This window comes from Culex pipiens, chromosome 2 (genome assembly GCF_016801865.2).
Source record: "Culex pipiens pallens isolate TS chromosome 2, TS_CPP_V2, whole genome shotgun sequence".
Lineage (NCBI taxonomy): Eukaryota > Metazoa > Arthropoda > Insecta > Diptera > Culicidae > Culex > Culex pipiens.
In genome coordinates this window covers 70421337-70427927 of record NC_068938.1, presented here as the reverse complement: position 1 = coordinate 70427927, position 6591 = coordinate 70421337, and the positions used below count along the sequence as shown (strand labels likewise).

The following is a 6591-nucleotide window of genomic DNA, read 5'->3' as shown; positions in this document are numbered from 1 at the left end:
TTTTATCGCTGTACATTAGGGCGACAATAAAAAAAAATACATCAGGGATACCCTCTGATTCGATTCCTTAGGCAAAAATAAGTATCTGTGCAAATTTTGAGCCAAATCGGTAAAGGTTAAGGGGTCGCTTTTTACCGTTGAAGTTTATATGGGGAAAATCGCAAAAATGTATGCAGAAAAACATCGTTTTAATATTTTTCTGCCAGGTGGCGCGGGTCTCGCCCAAAATTTTCAAGAGTGAGATTCTTGTAGGAAATTTAATTTCCTACAACTTTGTCGAAGGGTGCAAAACGATCCGAGTTGATCCTGATTTTTGATGATTTTTCTAGTAAAAATTATTTTCTTATGTACTTCTTATATACCCCTTATATTCTTTCAAGTATATAAGCCAATTTCTTTTCATCGCATTGCTAATAACTCATCAGGATCAACTCGGATCTTCTTGCACCCTTGGACAAAGTTGCAGGAAATTAAATTTCCTACAAGAATCGCACACTTGGACAATTTTGGGCGAGACCTGCGCCACTTGCTGCCAAAATCCTGAAGCGATGTTTTTCCCCATACATTTTTGCGATTTTCCCCATATAAACTTCAACGATAAAAAGAGACCCCTTAGCCTTAACCGATTTGACTCAAAATTGGCACAGTAACTTATTATTGCCTAAAGAATCGATCCAGGGGGCATCTCTTCAGATTTTCCAAAATTTTCATTTTTTCTTGTCACCCTACTGTACTTACAAATACAGCAATTCCAGTTAAAAAGAGCCTAAACCGAAATAAAAGTTCTCCGATCAACATTTTTCTGGGGGTTCCTTGGCCAAAATAATTAGACCCGTATTTTTTTGTTTGGCCATTAGTTTGACCTACATCGTGCTAGGGTGGTTCCAAAAAATGGCAATTTTCGTCATTTTTCGCAAAAACCTCTTTTTTTCGAAAAATCATATCTCCGCGCCATTTCATCCAATTTTAGCTGTCTTAGACGCAAAAGAAAGGTGATGAGTTTGGCTATTTGGGAAAAATAGTAAGAAGTTTCAAAAATCTAGCTTACCATTTGAAAAAGTCGCATGAAAACTTAAAATGGCGTTTTGACCGTGTCTGGACCAAAGAGCCTATGTCTGAAAATATTTTTATCGGATTCCTCGAAAAATTTCACAAAAAAAAATATCAACTGGAATTGCTGAATATATATAGGGTATTAGGACCCAACCCAGAGAAAACTTAAAATAAGTGTCGATGTTTAAGGTGGCTATGAGTCTTTTTTGAAACTATCCCTATAAATAACTTAAAAAATAAAACTAAATTTGGAAACATAACAGTTCACCTATTATGTGATATAACATTTGTTTTAACAAAATATTAATACAGTATTTTTAAATTTGCTCAATAATCAATTGATGTGAGGGCGATGGATGGTTCAACTAAGCTAAACAAAATTAAATGTCCAAACTGTTCAAAAACGTTTACCTCAATTTTATAACCATGGCTCTCACTTTCCCTCCGTGTCACTCTAATTTGCCGGAACCAATCACTACCACCCAGTGAGAAATACGGGGCCGATCGGGTCTGATCGTCAGAGCGACGATCAGACCTACAGGGGCCGATGCGGGTCTGATTTTGAGACACGCATCGGACCCGAATCAAGGTATTCTGCACCCGAAACGTCAACCTGTCAAGGTTGTTCGAACATCGCAATAGGCCTACATGCGGGGCCGATGTAAGAACGACGTAAAGGTGGAAAATCGGACGCGCATCAACCTCTCTTTTTGGGTTCTTCTTCTTCTTTTTCAGTCATCTGTCAAACTCGTGATTTGTTTTGATTAAAACAATTTGTTTATTTTTGCGTCTTTTTGCACTTCGTTTCACTTTATTAGCCAAAATGTTTATTTATTGGAATGGAAGCGACTTTTTTATTCACCGGGTCGGAGTAGGTTCGTTTCGCCGGTATCGGGGTAACCAGTCAGCAGCAAGGTATCTTTCATACTGACCACTGGACGGACAGGAACTGGTCGATGCGGAGGTTGGACTTTTTGGAACGCTTCTACACCGGAATGAGTAAAGTTGAAAGCTTGTTGGCGTCCGGAATACAGTGCAGACGTGACAGCAAGCCACCTTCCGGCGGTGCACCTACGCAGGTCATGGCCATATTCTCGTGCACTTACATTGTTGGCCAGCCTGGTGCTGATACTCCTTGCCAAACTTGAAGCTCTTCTTGCAAACGCAGGTACACACTGCGGTTTTCGAAGGCCCTTCTGCAGATTCTGGGCGCTTCCGGACACTGACATGTGTATATCGACGGATGCATTCAGCTTTGTGGTCCTCCCGGTCACCGCCAGCTTTTCATTTTTGACTAGACCAGTTTCGTTCGACTCATCGGAAATGTTCCTTCGGCGAATCTCTCGGAACCGGTGAGCATGGAATTATTGCGTGCTGACGCACTGTCTGGAAACTAACGGAAGTGTCCTTCTTGGTACGAAGCCGCGGACCTACCTAGCTGGGTAGCTTTCGAAACGGCACGCGACGACTGTTCCGGTTCGAGATTAGTATCTGGACCACTTCGTTAACGCTCACAAGTACGATGCCGACACGATGTCGCGATATTCGCGTCCAGAGCAGGGCTCGTTTTGACGTTCGCTGCCATCAACTTCTTCGGTCTTCCCGGCCCGATGGAAGTGCCCGGTCGATCGATCTATGTCGCCGGGCATTAAAAGTGTTTCGTGTGCGGCCATCTAGACCCGTGTGGCCTAACGGTAGTGGTCGCACTCGAAGGTTGTTCTTGGTGGCGTAGAAACTTCTGGTCCGCCAGGTCTTCAGTAGAGCTGTCGTGTTATGTCCAAATGACCGCCTCAAATGATTCTGCGCCGTTTTTTACCACAACTGAATAAATCGCCGGCCGACAAATGACTAGAAGAGGAAAAAGTTATTTGGGGTTGGAAAATTTTGAAAATTACTTTGTTACCCGTGCTTCTTTAGTACCGGTTCCGCTGCCGCCGGTTGCTCCTTGGCCACCCCCCGTTGACCGCTGGTTAAATGAACGTTTTCCGATGCCGAAAGCACCCAACTGGGCAGCTTTGGGGGGCTTTTCCCGCGGGGTCGGTTCAGCGGGTTAGGATTTTGAAAGTTGCTGTAAGGGACTCGTTGCCTTGAAGGACCTTTTCTACTTGCTCTTCAGTTGCTTCACGTCGTCTGGACGGGACGGAATACGACATTCATGTTGCTGTTCGCGAGGCCAGTTCCTGCTGTTCGGTGGGCAGCGCTGCGAACCCTTTGAGGCAGACTGGCTTAGGCGTTGCTGGTTTCCCCGACCGGAACATTACCAACTTGTAATTAAGCCGGCAGGGATTGCTTTCGGAGCGATTGGCGGTTGCCAGCTTCTCCACTCCTTGAACTGCGTTTGCTGCTTCGAGAAACTGCCATCAATCTCAAAGATGCCCTACTTGGCAGCTTTTCCATGCAGAGCAATCCGCGATCTTTGTTGGGACTTGGTGACCTTGAACCAGGCTTTGTTTGAAAGGTCCTTGAGCCTTCCAAGCGGGACTTGGTTGAGGATCTATTGGTCCGCTCCGGTCCGGTCCAGTCACTATAGACGAAGTTTCCGGTGGTGTCCAGAAACTGGTCTCCAGCGGAATCGCCGCTAATGGCCAAGCGCTCCAGGATCGTGTCGTTTCTCGGGCGTCGAAGGTGCTGGTCACTTTTATGTGCTATTTGTTTAAGTTGAGCAAACGAGTCTGCGGAACATGGCTTGGCTGTACTACGGAGGCGACCATCTGCTCGTAGTAACGTGACATGATCAGTGGCAGCTGCCGGAGATGCACCGAGGGGGATGTTTTGATAATTAACTTGTCGACGCTGATCAACGTGGACATTCTGACCCGGTTTCTCTGTACCTCCCCTGTACTTTCTCCGGGGACCGACGATGCAAGAGGGTGCTACTGTGATAGATAATGGTTCTGGTTCTGGTGCTTGTGAAGGTGGCGGTGAACTTTTGCAGGTGCGGACTACCATGCCACTTAAAAGGCTATAACTGCATCGTGAGCCTTCCCTGGATTGAACTAGGCCATAACAAAAAAAAAACAGTATAAAAAAAAGTTTGTTAAACTAAAATTGGCGAATATGAATCAGAATCATCTTACTAGAACCTTAAATTTTGATTTCGAGATTGTCATCCCATGACATTCTACGGGAGCAAGTTACCGCTGGCTAAGGTTGACGAGTTGGCAGCCCAACGGTTGATCTGTGGCAGGTTAGATTACTTCAACTCTTTTGTAGACTTGATAGCAGGTCACTTCAAGCGGTTTGACCGGCTTTCCGACACCGGCCGTGGCCATGTTGTCGCGCACGTTCTCCACAAGGCCATCGAGCGACGGTTTTATTTCTTTCTTTGGCGCACACTGCTGCTTCTCCTTTTTTTGAACTTGTAGATTCTCGGCCGACACAGGAAACGGCGTGTGCGGGTATGCACTATAGTTCTGGCGCTCGGGTGTGGTCAGCTCGATGAAAGGCATGTTATTTTGATAGCTGCTGCTGGCTCGCATTGGCAACCGCCGCCTTGCTTGACGTCATCTCGACGGATTCGATCGACTTTGCAGTGTTCCTGGCCAACAACGTCGGCAAAAATCTCGGAACCGGAATAAAAGAAAAATTACACAGAAACTAGCAAATGTTAGAAGAAACTTACCAGAATATTTTTTTATTTATCACGCCAGGTGGAAGAAACTACTCGTTGGCATACTCTTCACTGATGTCGCGCAGAACGCGCAAAGATTGGTACTCGGATCCTAGACCGTGACCAGTTCGGCTTGCTTGAGGATGTGAGGACAGATTCTGCACAAAATGGAACATTCCGTGCAGATTCAAATTTATGGGAACGAGTTAATCTTGTGGCTTCGATCGGGAGCAGTTTGTTCCTGGAGTGCTGGAGTGCAGACCGGTTCCGAAAGTAGTAGTTGTTTGTGAGCACGCTCGAGTTTGCTTTCCGGCGATTATCACAGCGCCAGGTGCTGTACTTCTTGCAGCAGATGCATCTACAAGGACGTCGGAAACTCCGTCGTGGAGGAATGAAGATGCTGATAATTCTGCGCTGTTATCCACGCGGTTTGTTCTGGAGTCGTTATTGATGTTCAGGGCTGATGAGCCGGCCGACTCTCGAGACTTTTTTTTTAATGAAATCCTAAAAAGATAAATCCCTTAAATGTCCTGAAGTTTCGAACTGCTTAAGCTCTTTACCATTGTTGATTCTCCAAGAACAACAGTGGCACTCACGCACGTCCAGCCCAATGTTGACCAGGGGCCGACAAATTGACGACCTTCTTTGTCGCGCTTTTTACTACCTGGTGTTGCTTCTACTCTTTCTCACCAAATTTGAAGCTCTTCTCGGACAACTCAATCGCGGGTTTGCACTCAGGTTCCGGCGCACAGGTGTGATCAGTTTGACAAAGGTTATGTCATCCTTTGCAGCTTTTCGACGGGTGCATTCAGGCTAGCGGTGATCCGGAACACAATCAGCGACTTTGACTTCAACTGCGCTGGTTTTTGCAGTCACTTCCGCTGCCTTCGTGGTTATGTCCCGGAGTTGGCGTGTGGCGGTTCAGGCGGTGAATGAGAATGGAGGAGGTTTCCGCCGTTGATCGCGACAAAAAGGGTGTAGGGAAAGTGCACAAGAATCAAGCCAATCGTGCCAAAGACCGCGTCCCGGTGGGGTTGAACTTGATGACACAATTATCGACGGCCAGCTAGCAAAACCGTCATCTTGGGGCTGCACCACCTGCACGCGTCGTCCAGCCTGAAAATGCAAATTTTTAGTAAAAGCTTGTAGCAAATCTAAACAAATAAAGCAAAGTAAAACATATAAGTTACCTTTCAAATCCACTCTCGACCAACAAGGTGACAATCTGGGAGCGTTTCTTGGCCTGCCGATTTGGCAAACAACCCGGAACAATCCCGGAAAAGCCGACCACAAAGCAATCTTTCGCGACAGAGCAAACGTGCACGCCATGTTTTTTTTTCGTTTGACAGAACTGACGAAAAATTCGCAAACATGAAAGAGCGAGATAGCATGCTTTGCGAAACTTCGGTTAAAATCAAAAGCATGCTCTCTCTTTCACTCTAACGCTCAGCATACCAGTTCATCGAACTGATCGAAAAACATCGTTGCCTTACAAAACATCGTGGGTTTACGGACTTTCGATCTGGGCACCGGCTGGCCGGAGGAGGAAAATTCCACAGATAACGAAACGGTCGTGCGGCCACATTGAAACGTTAAAAAATGTCAAGGTCAGATTGTAATTCTTTTTCCACGTGCTTCCACCCAACGAACGTCTTTCCCTAGGTCTTTTCCATGGATGAAGGAAAAACAAGTCCATAAACAAACTTATTGAAAAAAATTACGAAAAAAATACAAACTTTTATATAATAAATTTGCAAACAAATTTATTTTTAAAGATGAAGCAAGTTGTTTTTTTTAGGGAAAATTCAAAGCCGCTCTTTTTTTACGTTAATCTTTATGTTTTCAATACATTTCAATTTGTAATCTGTAGCGACAAATTGTAAAGCACTTTTTTTTATTTTTCATTGATAAACAATACAAATTTTCAA

At 45.0% G+C, this 6591-nt stretch overlaps 1 long non-coding RNA gene across 3 annotated transcripts; it reads right to left on the bottom strand.

Annotated features, from left to right (window-relative positions):
- Positions 1–2222: 2222 nt before the first annotated feature.
- LOC120416112 (uncharacterized) lies at positions 2223–6184 on the bottom strand. 3 transcript variants are annotated; one of them, XR_005605304.2, is made up of 4 exons: positions 5224–6184; positions 4676–5167; positions 2957–4615; positions 2223–2901 (listed from the first exon to the last, which is right to left on the bottom strand). It is a non-coding gene; the product is annotated as an uncharacterized LOC120416112 (long non-coding RNA). The 3 variants fall into 3 exon arrangements; XR_005605303.2 differs by having other exon boundaries at positions 2957–5167; positions 5224–5779; positions 5854–6184; XR_005605302.2 differs by having other exon boundaries at positions 2957–5167.
- Between the last annotated feature and the right edge of the window lie 407 nt (positions 6185–6591).